Here is an 18134-nt window from a genome sequence, read left to right on the forward strand (position 1 = left end):
TAGGCCATCTTATCTTTTCATTTTAGAATTCTCGACCTCTATATAAGGAGGCGAGATATTCTTTAGTGAGACAGGTCTTAGAACCCCTCTCTCTCTGTCTAGTCTTTTATTACTTTCTTTTGTAAATCTTGGAGTGTGTTTAATAATAAAATCCTTCAGTTTGGTGTGTACTTCAGCAATAATCTTGAGTAGAATCCTATTTCAGGTATTGATATAATTTTAGTATTTTTTATGTGCTCAGCCTAAATGATAGGCTAGGTTATTTGTATTGAACTATAACACACTAAGTTACTATAACAAATGGCAATTATGTGTATTGTTGAAACATATTGGACAGTTATACTAAGGTTAAGTTAAAATGATCCAGGTAGATTTTTGAAAGGCTGTCGAATAAGTTCGTTGGATTATCCGTTAGGTAGGAGGGCGTTAGGGAAGACCCGGATAGTAGAAGCTTTCATTAATCTTGCCAGGATTGTTTATACTTGTAGAGGCACCTTGAGTAAAACTGGATGATCCGTTGAAACTTTTGCCATGGGCAAGAAATAATAGATTCAATTAATACAACGATAAATAATTATCAAAGCAAGAGCATCTACTTCTCAGATTAGACAAAATTATAGATGTGACTGTGACTAGTTTTATGAAATTATCTAGAATGGATTAATCCTTCTTGTATGCAAGTCAGATCAGCAACACTATCAATTAAGCTTGTAAACTCTTTTTTATAATTATAGTCAATAAGAAGAGTGATTTTTGTATAAACTTTTAGAGAAGTAATTGCTTTTAGATTTTGTAAAAAATTTTCCTTATCATTTTCTTTAAACTTCAGCGTTTGAAGAAAGTTATCACCATCATCTTCATATGAAGATTCCGAGCTACTATCAAGCCCTTTTTGACTTTCAATATTATTAAGTTTGTTTTCAATAGCAACCTTCTTACCAATAAAACGGACCGAGAAAATATTAAAGTATTCAGTAAAGCGGAACAAGAAAATACTTAGGTAATTAAGAAAACTTAGAAGTTTTATTTATGAAATCATTGATAATACAACAGAGAAGGGAAAATTACAATTGTGGAGAGAGGTCTTAGAAAATTGTGGGTGGGTAAATTTTCTGATGCCTTTTATCTTCTAAATGTTTATCCTTTTATAGAGTAAGGATAGTTAGGAGAGTGCATCTAAAATGTACACTTGGAAGGTTGAGAATTTTTCGACACTACAGTAGCTGATAATGATGGTCTTCTTTTTAAAAGAAGGTTGGTGGCTGTTTGTCTTCTTTTTGATAAGAGACTACTTTTCTAGATTCCTTTTAGGAATAGTAAGTTGTCTCTTGGAAAAAGCAATTCTGGTTCTTTGAACCTCTGCGTTTTCAAAGGTCATTCTCTTGTTCTTAATAGGAGTCAAGGTAAGCTAATGCTATTCCTGTAGGTTCTAGCATGTCCCCATTATCTTTTTCAGACGTAACTTCTTCTAAGAGAAGCATAATGTCTTCTTCATTGGATTGATCATCGTCCATCTCTTTGAGAGCTTTCTTTAATCTTTCCTTAAGCACATTCTTTGATGGCGAAGTTGAGGCTGCTTTAGGCGATACCTTGACTGGAGTTTTTGATATTACCTTGGGAGTCCATCCTCGAATTTTAATCTCTTTGGAGAGATATTTGATTCTGTCTGACTTTGTCTTAGCAAAGTTCCAAGATATAATATAAGGAATTCTTTTCTTAAGAAAATTTTACACATTTTAATGTGTTCTGGGAGTGTAGAAATTTCTTCCTTGGTCTGAAATATTGAGAAATTGTTGAGAAAGGATATCTTTATTTCCTCGGAAATAGCTCTACCATTCGTAGAACCATCTGGGGATGACTGTTTTGACCATGTATGGACAATACTTGACAAACCAGGTGTGTCCTGGTCTAATATACAAAAAGTTGAACCATGCACTCTTGTAATCATGCCAATTATAAGTCTGAGGCTTATGGGGCATTAACAATGTGATGGGAGTAAGGAGGTGGTCTGTATACCATTCTGATGGGGACATGACCCTCTTGATGGTGAACCTAGAATAGCTGACATATTCTGGATTCTTATCACTCGAGGTGTGTTCAATGATAATAGACTATGTGTCTACTAGTATGGCTTCAAAGTACCTTTGGGTCTTGAGTGGATTATCTGTATCCACATAATTGTTGCTCAAGTATACTGGCTTAATAAGATTAGCAATATGAGTTCCTTCATACTGTTTGTCTATAGCCAATATTGGTAAAACTTATTTTGTAAAGAATTCAAATTCTTCTTTTGGGGGAGATATATCAGGCTTCTTTTCTGACGATGGTTTGACTGCTTGTGCAAAGGTCTCAGGGGCCTTCATTGTATAACTTTCTTTGGTTTGTACCGAAGAAGATGTTGTTCCTTGTTCAATCTTTTGATTGATCAACTTGGTAGGTGTAGTTACCTGTAATCTTGGGTAATCTTCTAGGGAAGCATACCTGTTTTGGAATCCTATGTCCATCCTAAAATTTATTCCTCGTGGAACAGTTAGTTTTTTGCGGAAGTACTCTTGAGGGAGGAACTTCGAATGGTCTAGCCATTTGTTGTGTCTTTTGAGGTGAATTTGGCTTTAGGGGCCTCATACTAGGCTTCATTGTTTCCCTGTAAAAATTCCCTTGTTAAGAAATCTGGGAGGGAGTTGCTTTCTCCTTTTATAAAGTTGATTTAAAAATCAAAGCTAGATAGTAGAGCTTGCCATCTAGCAAATATCTGTTTTGAGACAAGGTTTTTTACATCTTTCTGAAAAATTTCTTTAGTAGATTTGCAATCTACTTTAAGTAAATATTCTTTGTTAATTAAGTCATCTTGAAATTTAGTGATACATAACACTATAGACTTCTTTTCTAACAGTAAAGTAATTCTTTTGGGTTGAATTTAGATTCCTGAATTCCAGATTCCTTAAATTCGTCTGAACAAAATATTCGTTTGCTAAACGAGCGTGATGTTAATTTATATAAAAATCAGTATAATTATCTGCATATTAGTATGGTGCAAATTGCTTTTAAGCCTTTAACCCTTAAAGGGTTACTTGAGACTTTTTAGCCTGGTTTAGAACTCATTAGTTTATCTTATAGAATTTATTTCAAATTGTTAGCTACTCTAAATCCTAGATGTAACTTATATGATACATCTGATCAAACTATTTTGCTGTAAACCAATTTTCCAAGGTCCAAGGTCACCACCAGAAGACCTATTAAGTGGGAAGAAATAGATTTCCCAACTTCATGGACTCTAAATTCGGTTATATCCCCTAATCAGTTAACATATGCAGTTACTAATTCTGATTTCTCTCATATATCGCAAAATCCCGATGGGAGAATTTGTATTCAGTTTTCTGATAATAGGTATGCGCCTCATAGGCAGTCCTTTTCTAATAACAAGTTGATGTCTTATGTGAATCACAGTTTTAATAGACAGTCTTTGTCTAGTCGTAGACTTATGCCTGCTATTCATCATATTTCCCTTGTTGAACCTATATATGGTCTAGCCCGAGATCATGCTGCTTCTTTACATACTATCGCATCTGATAGTACCTCTGTGGTGGAGAAGGTAAAGATCGACCCTCGAACTAACATAGTTCAGGTAATAATGATGTTTCTGATAAGGATATTCCTTCTGTCTCTGAAATGGAGTTTGACCCCAACGATAATGATTCCACACCAACTTGATATTAGCCTAGGTTCTATGGCAAAAAAACATATTTAAAAAGAAATTTTTGATGAAAAATGGAATCGGTTTTAAACCTGGTTCTTTGATTCTTATAGAAAGAGGATATGAATAGTATCTCTCAAGAGTTTTATGAAACTTGTGCTTTACATAATCAAATTATGTATTTTGTTCCTTGGTTTATAACCACCTATTTACGGTTATATATTAATGTTATTGAAAGGACTTATAAAGATGGTAGTGGTAATCTTACAAAAGCCATCTACCCTCCCCAGTCATCTTTGTTTTGCCTAATAATACAAGTATTATATTTTCGGCATTTCAGAAATTTATTGAAGAAGATATTGCTTCTATTAGTATTGCTGAAATTAATAAAATTATTACTCAAAATAATTATTTGAGTCTTTATGTTAAAATTTTGGGCGAGCGAGCATATTAGCTCTCTTGATAAACTTGATGATTTAACTATTTTAATAAAAGATATAAATGATGATATAGCTAAGACAAATCTTGCTTCTACTTCTGAAGGAAAACTTGAGGTCGTTCTTACACATGTTCAATGACCTCCTGAAATTCAAGATTTTAAATTTGGATCTTTAAATGATTTGGAAGAACTTCTTGATAAAAACTTTTCTGATTTAGATTTTAAAGAGCTTATTGATAAAAAGCTTTCTGGTTTGAAATTTAAGCCTATTGATTTATCTCAAGATTTTGCAGATAAAATGGAAAATATAGGTGATTTTAAAAATTAGGTTTGTTCGGAGTTTAATAAACTTAGGGGGTATCCCAAGAAAAATAGTGGTTATGCTACCAAACCGAGCATGGATACTTATTATTATCCCTGTCCTACTCCTCAAGATGTCTTGATAAAGGAACGAAACTAGAATCAGACTAATACATCTTATAGTGGTTCCAAAATTTATGAATGGAATCTTGATTGACTGACTGATAGACAGTTAACTATTCTTGTTCATAGAATGCTTATGTATGCAACTATATGCAAGAGTGTTAAAAACACAGATAGGACTATTTGCAAAATGATTGTTGCTGGTTTTACTGGCCAACTTCGAGGCTGGTGGGATAACTATCTGAATATGGAAGAGAAAGCCTCCATTATTAATGTGGTGGCTACTGATGATGGTGTTGATAATCTGGGCATGGCTCTAGTGAGAAACAGAGAAGATGTTGTTTATACCCTTGTCCTCACCATTTTAGAACATTTTAATGGTAGATTTACCAATCAGCTTGAGACTTTTCGTACCCTTCTTAACGGTCTAAGATGTTAGACCTTAGGACATTTCATATGGTACAAAGACACCTTCCTTAGTAGGGTTATGGAATTACCCAAAAATAAAGTTGAATATTGGAAAGCTAAGTTTATGGATGGCCTTCCCCCTTTATTTGCCGAAAGAGTTTGTAAACCTCTAAGAGGCAGTTATGGTGAAATCACTTATAAGGATTATACTTATGGAAATATTATAGGAACTTGCACACAAGAAGGTTTGAACTTGTTCAACGAACTACAAATCGCTAGACAACTTAAGATGGATAAGCTTAAGGAGAAATCTCAATTGGGAGACTTCTCTGCGCAGTTCGGTCTACCCGATCCTTCTGCTAAAGGCAACAATAAGACATATATTATAAGTCCTCTAGAACCGAAGGTTCCCATAAGAAAAGGAGATCTAAACGAAGGTCCCAAGAAGAACGCGAAGCTAGAAAGAGCTCTCGTAAATCTCATAGATTTACCAAAGATAGATCAGGAAGAGACCTTTCTAAGTTGAAATGTTACAAGTGTGGACAACTTGGTCATATTTCTCCTAACTGCAAGTTGAATAAGTTGAAAACTTTAGAAATTGATGGAGAAACCTGTGAAAAGGTTTTTGGGTTGTTATACACCTCAGGTTCTGACGATGACTACAAATCTGATTCAGGTTCTGATATTAAATTGCTTGATTTATCTGATAATGATAAAAAATGTGATAACCTTTGCACTATCTGTCAAGGTATTACTTGCAACTGTGAAGATGATGCAATTTATAAACTTTAATCGCAATTTCAAGATTTTAATATGAACACAATCACTTCTGATAATGTGATTGAGCTTTTAAAAGAAGTTACTGATAGCAAGCTTCGTGAAAAAATCATTAATTTGACTACTTCTAACGAAGCTGGTCCAAGATCTTCTAAACCTTTTTAAACAAGAAGAATGATTTAAATGATTTTGAATATTTTGCACCTTACTTTTTAAAAGAGGTTGATGATCGTCTTATAAAAAGAAATGCTTTTCCTAAAAAGGATTCTTCTTTCGATGATTTAAAGATTGAAATTGAGAGTTTAAAAAGAGAGATTAAATCTCTTTAAGCAAAATCAATTGATTTGTGATCATAGAATTACTCAGATTGAGATGCATAATTCTGAAGACAAGATTTTCAAAAATAAAGGAATTTATGAAAATCATGTTGAAAAAGAACCTATTAATCTTGACCCTAAACAAGATATGTTTTTGGGGATGATGCAAATTATTACTGCTCACAAATGGTATATTAAATGTACTATTTTGATCGATAACAGTTTTCCGATTACTAACATTGCGATGATTGATAGCGGTGCAAATGTTAGCTGTATTCAAGAAGGCTTAGTACCTACGAAATATTTTCAAAAAACTACTCATTTGGTCAAATCTGCATCAGGTCATGCTTTAGATATAAAGTATAAATTGGATAATGAAAAATTTTTCCAGAATAAAGTTTGCATTCCTCATTTCTTCTTCCTAGTTAAAAATCAATTATATCCTCCAATCATACTTGGAACTTCGTTTATAAATTCTATCTATCCTTTTACAGGTATTGACTCAAAAGGATTTTCTGCCACTTATAAAGATAATGAAATTACTTATTCTTCTGTTACAGATCCGGTAACCAGAGATATCAATGCTTTGATAAATATGAAGCAAAATCATATGGATTCTTTACAATTAGAGTTATTCAATATGAATATTTTTGATTCTCTGAAATCTGCTAAAGTGAAGGAAAAATATTAAATTGTTTTCTGAATAGATCGTCGTTGATCTTTGTGCAGATCACCCCAATGCTTTTTGGAATAGAAAGAAGCACATTGTAACTCTTCCATATGAAGAAGGCTTTTCTAAGGATGATATCCCTACTAAATCTCCGCCCTGCCAAATGAACGCTGAGTTGGTAGAATTTTGCAAAAATGAGATTGATAGTCTCTTACAAAAGGGTTTGATTAAACCTTCTAAATCCCCTTGGTCCTGCACAACTTTTTATGTTAATAACACTGCTGAAAGGGAACGCGATGTCCCTAGACTGGTTATTAATTATAAACCTTTAAACAAGTATTTAAAATGAATTAGGTATCCTATTCTAAAAAAAAAGAGATTTGTTATCTAGATTATATGATGTCAATATATTTTCAAAATTTGATTCAAAATCAGAATATTGGCAAATTCAAATATTTAAAGAGCATGCTTATAGAACAACTTTTAATGTTCCATTTGGTCAATATGAGTGAAATGTAATGCTTTTTGGTTTGAAAAATGCCCTATCTGAATTCCAGAAAATCCTGAATGATATTTTTAATCCATATATGGATTTTATTGTTGTCTACATTGATGATATTCTAGTATTTTCAAAAACATTTGAAATGCATATCAAGCATCTTGATATTTTTAAGAAAATTGTTATACAAAATGGTTTGGTTATCTCAATATCGAAAATGAGTTTATTCCAAACAAATGTTCGATTTCTAGGACATCAAATTTGTCAAGGGAAAGTTACCCCTATTCAAAGAGCTCTTGACTTTGCATCAAAGTTTCCTGATGTTATCACTGATAGGACTCAATTACAAAGGTTTTTGGAAAAATTAAATTACATATCCCCTTTCTATAAAAATCTTTCTCGAGACTTGGCCCCTCTATATGATAGGCTGAAGAAGAATTATAAGTCTCCGTGGACTGATAGTCATACCACCTTGGTAAAGGATATCAAACTTCGGGTGCAATCTTTACCTTGCTTAGCTCTTGCCAACCCTGCTTGGCAAAATGTTATTGAGACGGATGCGTCTAATATTGGTTATGGAGGGATTTTAAAGCAAATTAATCCCAATAATAAGAATGAATATATGATTATATTTCATTCTGGAAAATGGAATGAGGCCCAGAAAAAATATGCTATTGTGGCCCATGAAATGTTAACTATCATTAAATGTGTTTTGAAGTTTCAGGATGATCTATACAATCAAAGCTCTTGATAAAAACTGATGCTTAATCCGTCAAATTTATGTTTGATAAAGATTTCAAGCATGATGCTTCGAAATTAATATTTGCAAGTTGGCAAGCGCAATTGGACCCTTTTGATTTTGAGATTCAATATAAAAAAGGAGTTGATAATTCTTTACCGGATTTCTTATCCAGAGAATACCTTCAATAAAATGTTTTTCGAAACCTTTTTTGATGATAAAACTCTCATTACTATCCTCAAGGTATTTATATTACCTAGAGATCTGAAAGGTCTTATTCTAGAATAACTTATTGATGATATTTTGAATGAAGATTTCGAAGATTTTCTTATGCGTGATTACTCAAAAGAATATCTGACCGACTATTACTATGAATGACTAAAGGTTGTTATGTTTGCAGGATGGATCCACCATGGATTCATACTAAAGGCAGGGGAAGGGGCAGATCAGCCCCAAGAAGATCATCCCAGGGACTGTCATACAGATCCTCATCAAATTCGCCGATTATTCAAATGGGAAGAAGGACTTTGATTAATAAGAAGATTTCTTCCCGAGAAGAATCTTCATCTAGCTCAAAGCAATCGGTTAATTTGGAAGATATTCCAAAAGACAGTCCGTTATACAGCCAGATGCAGGCATACTCGGCTGCTCAAAGCAAAAGGAGATTTTTTCTTCTATCGCCAAAGAGGATACTGATGATATCAAATCCTACGAAAAATTACAGAAAAAAGAAATGATATTTCTTTTAGAAAATTCTGATCTTCAGAGAAAAGATGAACCTTGGAAGATATTCCAATGGTACCTGATCAATGGATTATACTATCCGGGTGAGTCATACAAAACTCGGTCATATTATGAAGAAATCTTGATAAGTTCAGGAAGTGCAGAACTTCGACACTTCTCCAGTACAGGTTATAGCCCACATGAGAAAGTTTATAACTTCTCAAAAATCATTATTAAACAGATTATTTTTGTTGAAGACTGGGGTATGTCTACCATGAAGGAGCGGCAGATAAGCCTCAACAATACCGGAATGAATTTCACATATTGGGATTATATCCAAGCATTTGAAAAAGTGCTTTACTATAACAATGATAAACATAAACACACTTGGTTCATAAAAGTGTGCGCAAAGATTTTTGCAGAGCCAATTCTGAATTGGTTCATAAATTGGTGGTCATACCACGGTCCTACAATTCAAATTTTACTTGAACAATTCCTTAAATTATACAAGGAATGGACAAAAGTGTCACCGGACTTAAACAAATTGTATCATGCAGATCATATCTGCTGGTTAGAGATACTAGACCAAATCTATTTCTTTATTGAATTTTCGATACTGTGGATTCACAAATGGACTCCTGAAGTAGGTTTCACCGAGGACAATATTTCTTGCCTTTATAGGACCTATTACAATAACTTTTGGGATAAACTAATTAATGAAACAAGATCTCAAAACTAAGCAATTAATTGGTCAAGAGCTTTTGGATATCATTAGCGAGAGGATCAGTGAAAATAATAAAATTCCTCAAAAAGGAATTATTGATGATAACTCCGTGAGGCATATTGCCCGAAGAATCTCCTTTCAAGAAGTAGATAAGGAAACATGATTAATGACTATCTAGAAGAAGTAAAAAGAAATTTACTTCAAACTATAACCCATATAGATAAATCAGAAACTTCGATGCGGAGTGAAACAAGTAACGATGATATCGCAGAAGAGTCGCAGCAGGCTAAAACAGATAATATATTGTCTGTCACCAAGCTACAAGATACAGAAGAATTCTTGAAACAAATGAAGGCCATGGAAAAAACACATGGCAAAGAAAAGACATGAAAAGATGAAAGATGACACAAAGATTACATCGTAAAGAATTGAGCCCACTTAACAGGAGATACACTGTTGTTCGGAGCCCACTCAACAATAGAAACACTGTTCATTAACAGTAGATACACTGTTTAGGGACCCAGATAGTGGGACCCGTTTTATTGTATATAGGTTCCTTCTGTTTTTATTTTTTTCTATAAAAGCTTTAGTATTTCTTAGAAGAAGAGCATCAGAAAAAAAATGCTCTCTCATTTAGATAACTATAAATCCTTGTAAAGAAATCCCTTTGTAAGTTCTGTTCCGATTTCCGATTATAAATAAAAAACCGATCAGTTCTTCACATTTTGGACTTTGGTGACGACCATCTTTATAAGGTATTTTTATTTTTAGTCTTTCTTTTAGCTTTGTCTCTCCTAGCCAGGACAATGTCCGCTAAAGATCTCATATCTATGTTGAATAACTAACTTCTCTCCTATATAGATACCATGAACGATCTAAGCTTTATTAACATACAAAGGAATTTCGTTATGGTTTCTCGACTTGGTTCTGAGATCAAGGTACAGTCGGATCTAGTACTACTCTTATTAGCTTTGCTTTAGTGGCTCCGTCTGGTCAGCCGTGGTTCACAACCCGATTAAGGAGTTGAAAAAGGGCGCCTTATATCCGATTAGAGCTACTAGACACATGGGCTCAATGAGAAGTAAGTATTAGATCCTTGATAGACCCTCTGCTCAGGTAAAATTAACACCATGCAGTCTGAGAAGCTATATAAAAATTCTTGTGTATTTCAGTTCTTATGCAGGCGGACTACCGCTGCTTAAGGATGCTGAATTTGCTAGATCTCTGACTGGGCGGACTACCGCCAGGTCGCTGATCCTGTAAACTTGGTATTATTATTATTATTATTATTATTATTATTATTATTATTATTATTATTATTATTATTATTATCATTATCATTATCATTATCATTATCATTATCATTATTATTATCATTATCATTATCATTATTATCATTATCATTATTATTATTATGATCATTATTATTATTATTATTATCATTATCATTATTATTATTATGATCATTATTATTATTATTATTATCATTATCATTATTATCATTATCATTATTATTATTATGATCATTATTATAATAATAATAATTATTATTATTATTAATGAAACAGGATCTCCGAAGATGGGCGGTAATCCACGTGGTCATCTTCAATCTAGCTTGTCAACATCCGAATCAAGGAATAAATCTGAATCGAAATATATATAATTTTTTATATAGTTTAATGACTGTATGGAAAGAGCTAATCCTTTTTACCCAAGCAAAGAGTCTGTCTAAATTCAATACGTATTCTTGTTGAGCCCATATGTCTAGAAATTCTAACCGGGTATAGAGCCCCTTTTCAACTTCTTAACAGGCTTAGAACCACGACTTGCTAGACGGAGTTACTAAGACAAAGCCAATAACATGTTGTATTAAATCTGGCTGTACCACCATCTTGGAACCAAGTCGAGAAACCATATAAAAATTTATTCATATTTAGATTAAGTCTAGATCTTTCATGGCAGATACAAAAGAGAAGTTAGATATCCGACATAGATACGATTCTTTTAGCCGGACATAGTCATGGTTCTAGATTTGAGAAAGAGAAAAAGAAAGGAAAAATTTAAAGTACCTTGTTACGATAGCCAACACCAAGGCCTATGACCGAACTATCCACAGTTTATTGACTTCCGGCTGATCTCCGGTAAACATAAAAATTTACAAAACTTAGAGAGATTTACAAAATAAAAAGAAAGTTGAGAGGGTTTTTTAAAACCTGTCTCTAACAGACTACAAATGAAACTTATTTATAGAAAAGAAAAGGAATCTATATACAGTGACCATGGATCCTTATCAATGGGTACCATATGTACATGAACAGTTTATCTACGGTTAATCAACAGTGTTTCTAATTTTGATAGTGGCTTTTACTCTTGAAGATAAACTTCACATTTTGTCTTCTTTTCCCTTTAACTTGTGGAGAAAATCTCCCACCTTCTCCAGCACATCTTCTGAAGTATTTTCATATAATTGTGACGTCATCACTTGTTTCACTTCGCATAGAAGTGTCGGACTTCTCGTATTGGGTAATATTAAGAAGAAAAATTTTTGTGACTTCATCGAGATAATTATTAATCATCTTTTCTTTATCTCCTTCTTGAATGGAGATTTTTCGAGCAATATGCCAGACAAAACTATCTTGCATAATTCCCTTTTGAGGCATAAGACAATATTCTTTAGTAGTTGCTTCAATAAGATCTAATAATTCTTGTCCGTATAACGTCTTCGTCTAGGGATCTTTCTTCATTAGTTTATCCTAGAAATTATTATAGAAGGTTCTATATAAAGACGAAATTTGTTCATCAGTGAATCCCACCTCTGGGGTCCATTTATGAATCCATGGAATCGAGAATTCTACGAAAAAATAAATTTGTTCGATATAACAGATATGATCTGTGTGATATAATTCGTTAAGGTTTGGGGAACCTTTAACCCATTCTTTGTATAACTTAAGAAATGGATCCAATAGAATTTTTGTTGTCGGACTGTGGTATGACCACCAATTTAAGAACCAATTAGGGATCGATTCTGCAAATATCTTTGCACAGACTTTTATGAACCAAGTATGCTTATGTCTCTCATTATTATAGATGAGGACTTTATTAAAAGCATGAATATAGTCCCAATATGTGAATTTCATAGAGACTTTATTTAGGATGATCTTCCTCTCGTTCATTGTGGATATACCCCATTCTTCAACAGATATAATTTGTTTGATTATCATTTTGGAGAAGTTATAAACATTCTCACTGGTGTTATATCCTGAAAAATGCTGAAATTCAACACTTTTGGTGCTTTGTAGGATTGTCTCATAATATGATCGGGTTTTATATGATTCACCCGGAAAATATAATCCATTAACCAGATATCGCTGGAATATCTTCCAAGGTTCTTCGTTTCTCTGAATATCAGAATTTTCTAAAAGAAATATCTTTTTTTCTTTGATACCTTTTCATAAGATTTGATGTCATCCATCTCTTCTTCAGCTATAGATGCAAAAGTATCACTTTGCTTATGTGACAAATATGCCTGAAGTTGTACGTATAACATGCTATTTTCTGGAATATCTTCCAGATGCCGCATTTTGAGAGACTTTAGAGTTTATTAAACTCATTCCGTATTTTTGCAGAATAGGGGAGTTAGAAGAGGATCCATATGACGATCCTGATGATAATCCTGGGGAAAATCTTCCCCTTCCTCGTGGGTTATTACCCCTACCTTGACCCCTGGTTATTCAAGGAGGGTCCATCCTGCAAACAAAACACATTGTTTTATTCGAATACCTCATAATATATTCATAATAATTATGATAATAATCGTCAAACTCAACGATTTATTCAAAATTATGAATAGAGAAGATATCCATCACCATATTTTCTATAATTTTCCAAAGGATAATTTCCTGTACATCTTGATTGAGAGGAATCACCTTTAGTATAGTAACTAAAGTTTTATCAGTAAAGAAAGGTAGGAAATTCATTGTGAAGACAGATATTCTCTAGATAAGAAATCTGAAAGAGAGTTATCACTTCCTTTTTTATAATGGATTTCAAAATCAAAAGGTGTTAACTGGGCCTGCCACCTGGCAAAAATCAATTTTGCTGCATCATGTTTAAAATCTTTATCAAACATATACTTCACAGATTGTGCATCAGTTTTTATTATAAACTTTTGATTATATAAATCATCTTGGAATTTTAATGCACATTTCATTATAGTCAACATTTCATGTGCTACCGTAGCGTATTTCTTCTGAGCATCGCTCCATTTCCCTGAATGAAATCTAATTAAGTATTCATTTTTATCATGGGGATTAATTTGTTTTAAAATTCCTCCATAACCAATATTAGATGCATCAGTCTCAATAATTTTTTGCCAAGCAGGGTTAGCAAGAGTTAAACAAGGTAAAGATTGAACACGAAGTTTAATATTCTTTACCAAAGTGGTATGACTATCAGTCCAAGGTGATTTATGATCCTTTTTAAGATGGTCATATAAGGGGGCTAAATGACGAGATAATTTTTTGTAGAAAGGGGAAATATAATTCAAACTTCCCAAAAATCTTTGCAATTGTGTCCTATCTGTAATAACATTAGGAACCTTTGATGCAAAGTCAATAGATCGCTGAATCGGGGTAAGCTTTCCCTGACAAATAAAATGTCCTAAAAATCTTACCTCTGTTTGAAATAAATTCATCTTTGGTTTAGAAATTACCAAACCATTTTGTATAAAATTTTCTTGAAAATGTCTAAATGTTTGATATGCATTTTAAGAGTCTTTGAGTAAATCAAAATATCATCAATATAAACAATGATGAAATCTAAATAGGGATTAAAAATATCATTCATAATTTTCTGAAATTCAGAAGGAGCATTTTTTAAACCAAATGGCATAACATTCCATTCGTATTGTCCAAAGGGAACATTAAAAGTTGTCCTATAAGAATGTTTTTTGAATATTTGAATCTGCCAATAACCTGATTTTAAATCAAATTTTGAAAATATATTGGCATCATATAATCTGGACAATAAATTTCTTTTATTTGGAATAGGATACCTAATCCATTTTAAATATTTGTTTAAAGGTTTATAATTTATAACTAACCTAGGGACACCCCATTCTCTTTCAGTCGCATTGTTAACTTAAAATGTAGTACAGGACCAAGGGGATTTTGAAGGTTTTATCAAACCCTTTTGTAACAAATTATCAATTTCCTTTTTGCAGAATTCAACTAATTCAGCGTTCATCTGGCAAGGACGAGACTTGGTAGGGGTATTATCCTTAGAGATATTATCTTCATATGGAAATGTAACATTATGCTTTTTCCGATTCCAAAACACTAGGATGATCAACACAAATATCAATGGCTATTTGTTCAGAAATTAATTTAATTTTTTCTTGTACTTTAGTGGATTTCAAAGTATCGAGTATATTCATACTAAATAATTCAAGTTGTAAAGAATCAATATGCTTTTGCTTCATATTAATCAAAGCATTAATATCACGAGAGACAAGATCAGTGATAAAAGTATAACTAATATTCTGATGTTCATAAGTAGCAGAAAAAGCCTTTAGCAGTTATACTGGTAAACAGATAAATAACATTTATAAAAGGCGTTCCAAGTATAATTGGAGGGTATAACTGATTTTTAACCAAGAAAAAGAAATGCGGAACTCAAACCTTATTTTGGCAAATGCGAGTATTAGGAAATTTATACTTTATATCTAAAGCATGTCCAGAAGCATTTAACCATATGAGTAGTTTTTTCAAATATTTAGCAAGTACAAGACCTTCTTGAATGCATCTCACATCAACTCCACTATCAATCATAGCAACATTAGTTATAGAAAAACTATTATCAATTAAAATGGTGCATTTAACATACCACTTGTGAGCCGTAACAATTTGCATCATTCCTAAAAACAAGCCTTGTTTAGGATCAAGATTAAAGGGTTTTGCAAGCGTATTTTCTTCAGCAATATTTTTCCCTTTGTTATTAATAGTTTCAAGCTGAGTAAGGCAGTGATCACTAATCATCTGATTTTGTTTAATAGATTTAATCTTGTTTTTTAAATTTTCAATTTCATTCTTTAAATCATCAAAAGAAGAATCTCTTGTAGAAATAGTCTGTTTATGAAATTTATTTTTAATTTTAGACAAAGAATAAGGAGCGGAGTATTCATATTCAAAATCATTCTTTTGTTTTTTCAGAATTCTTGGAAGAACTGGCAGTGTTATTAACAGCTAATTGAATAATTTTTTCACGAAGATTATGATCAGTAACTTCTTTCAAAACTTCTATAACATTATCAGAAGTAATAGTATTTATATTCAAATCTTCAAATTGAGATTCCAATTTATAAAATTCATCATTTTCACAAGAACAAATATCACCTTGGCAAGTATTGCAAGCAGTCATATTAACATGCTGGTTATTATCAAATGACTCGGGCAAATCAATTTCTTCTTCTGAACCTGAATTAGAATCGTAATCGGACTCAGAACCAGATGTATAAAAAAAACTATAAACCTTATCAAGAACCTCTTTATCAAATTCTAAAGTTTTCAACTTTTCAAGCTTGCAATTGGGTGCTATATGTCCAAAATTTCCACATTTGTAGCACTTAATCTTAGCGAGCTCTCGTTTAGACCTATTTTTGGTAAATCTATGTCTATGTTTAGATCTTCTTTTCCTATAAGGTTTATCAGGATTGGAGCCCTTAGAATCTCTATGTTTGGTCTTCTTGCTATTAGCCGAAGTATCAGGTAAACCAAACTGGGTACAAAAGTCACCTAGCTTAGAACGTTCTCTAAGCTTATCTATCTTAAGCTGTATTGATAACTTTAATTCATTGCACAAGGTTATCCCTTCTTGAGTGCAAACGCCTATCAGCCGACCATAAGTAAACTCATTAAACAGAATTTCACCATGCTCATTTCAGAGTAATTTTCTAACTCTTTCTGCAAATAATGGGAGAAGGCTGTCCATGAACTTAGTTTTCCAATGCTCAAGCTTGTTTTTGGGTAACTCCATAGCCCTACTTAAATAGGTATCGTTATACCACCTAAATTCTCCCAAGGTTCTACATCGTAGACCGCTTAACAGAGTACAAACAATTTCATACTGATTGGTAAATCTACCATTGAAATGTTCAAGAATGTTTAAGACTAAGGTGTAAACCGCATCTTCTCTATTTGCAACTAGAGCCATTCCTGTGTTATTAACCCCTTCAGTACTAGAAGTAGCATTTATCACGGCAGCCTTCTGCTCAATGCTCATATAATTATCCCACCAACCTCTAAGTTGGCCAGTAAAACCTGCAATAATCATTTTGCAAATATTCCTATTTGTGTTTATAACATTTTTACAGATAGTTGCATACATAAGCATTCTATGAACAAGAATAGTAAGCTGCCTATCAGTCAATCCATCAAGGTTCCATTCATAAATCTCAGAACCGCTATAAGAGGTATTAGTCTGATTCCAGTCTCATTCCTCTATGAGAACATCTTGAGGAGTTGGTCTGGAATAATAATAGGTCTGCATGCTTGGCTTATGAGCAGACTTAGTATTACCACTATTCTTTTTGGGATAACCCTGAAGTTTATTAAACTCTAAAGAAATATGATTTTCAAAATCAAAAGCATTTTCCATTCCATCAGCAAAACTTTCAGACAAATCCATAGGTTTTGCACTAAATTTTGAAAACTTTTTATTAAGAAGTTCTTCAAAATCATAAACCGATTTAAATTTAAACTCTGAAATCTTAGGAGGCCTCTGCACAAAAGTAGCCATAGTTTGTACTTCTGTAGGAGCTTTAGAGGTAGAGGCTTTATTAAAAGTCTTCATATCATTTTTAATTTGAATAATGAAAGCAGTTAATTCATCTATTTTTTTATCAAGAGAACCAATATGTTCACCCAATACTTTGACATAAAGTCCCAAATAATTATTTTGAGAAATTAAATTATTAATTTTGTTGATGCTGACTGCCGCAACATCTTCTTCAACAAATTTTTGAAAGGCAGTAAATGTTATACCAGTATTATTAGGTAGAACAAAAGATGACTGAGGTGGGTAAACCACCTTGATAATATTACCAGTTCCATCTTTATAAGATCGTTCAATAACGTTGATGAATAGAGGAAGATAATAAATTATTATTATTATTATTATTATTATTATTATTATTATTATTATTCGTCGTTGTCATCGTCATCGTCGTCGTCATCATCATCATCATCATCATCATCATCATCATTATTATTATTATTATTATTATTATTATTCGCCGTCGTCGTCATCATCATCGTCATCATCATCGTCGTCATCATCATCATCATCATTATTATTATTATTATTATTATTATTATTATTATTATTATTGTTTCAAGTGTGGATAAGAGGGTTACTTCATGAAAAAGTTCCCTAAGAACTGGCAAGGTAGTGGAAACCAGGGCAATAGAGCCCAATCTTCATCAGTTGCTCCACCAGACAGGGCTGCACGTAGAGGAGCTACATCCGGTACTGTTGGAGGAACAAACCATCTTTATGCGATCACTAGTCTCCAGGAAAAAGAGAACTCTCCAGATGTTGTCACTGCTATGATCCAAGTCTTTAACTGTAATATTTATGCTTTGCTTGACCGAGAAGCGAGTTTATCCTTTGTAACTCCTTATGTTGCTATGAATTTTGATGTTACTCCTAAGCAACTTAGTGAAC

At 32.8% G+C, this 18134-nt stretch overlaps 1 pseudogene; it reads right to left on the bottom strand.

The window, feature by feature from the left end:
* Positions 1–9613: 9613 nt before the first annotated feature.
* LOC125825118 (uncharacterized) lies at positions 9614–17096 on the bottom strand (annotated as a pseudogene).
* Between the last annotated feature and the right edge of the window lie 1038 nt (positions 17097–18134).

The sequence above is a fragment of the Solanum verrucosum genome, unplaced genomic scaffold (genome assembly GCF_900185275.1).
Source record: "Solanum verrucosum unplaced genomic scaffold, falcon-dt-bn FXZP01000206.1, whole genome shotgun sequence".
Classification (NCBI taxonomy): Eukaryota; Viridiplantae; Streptophyta; class Magnoliopsida; order Solanales; family Solanaceae; genus Solanum; species Solanum verrucosum.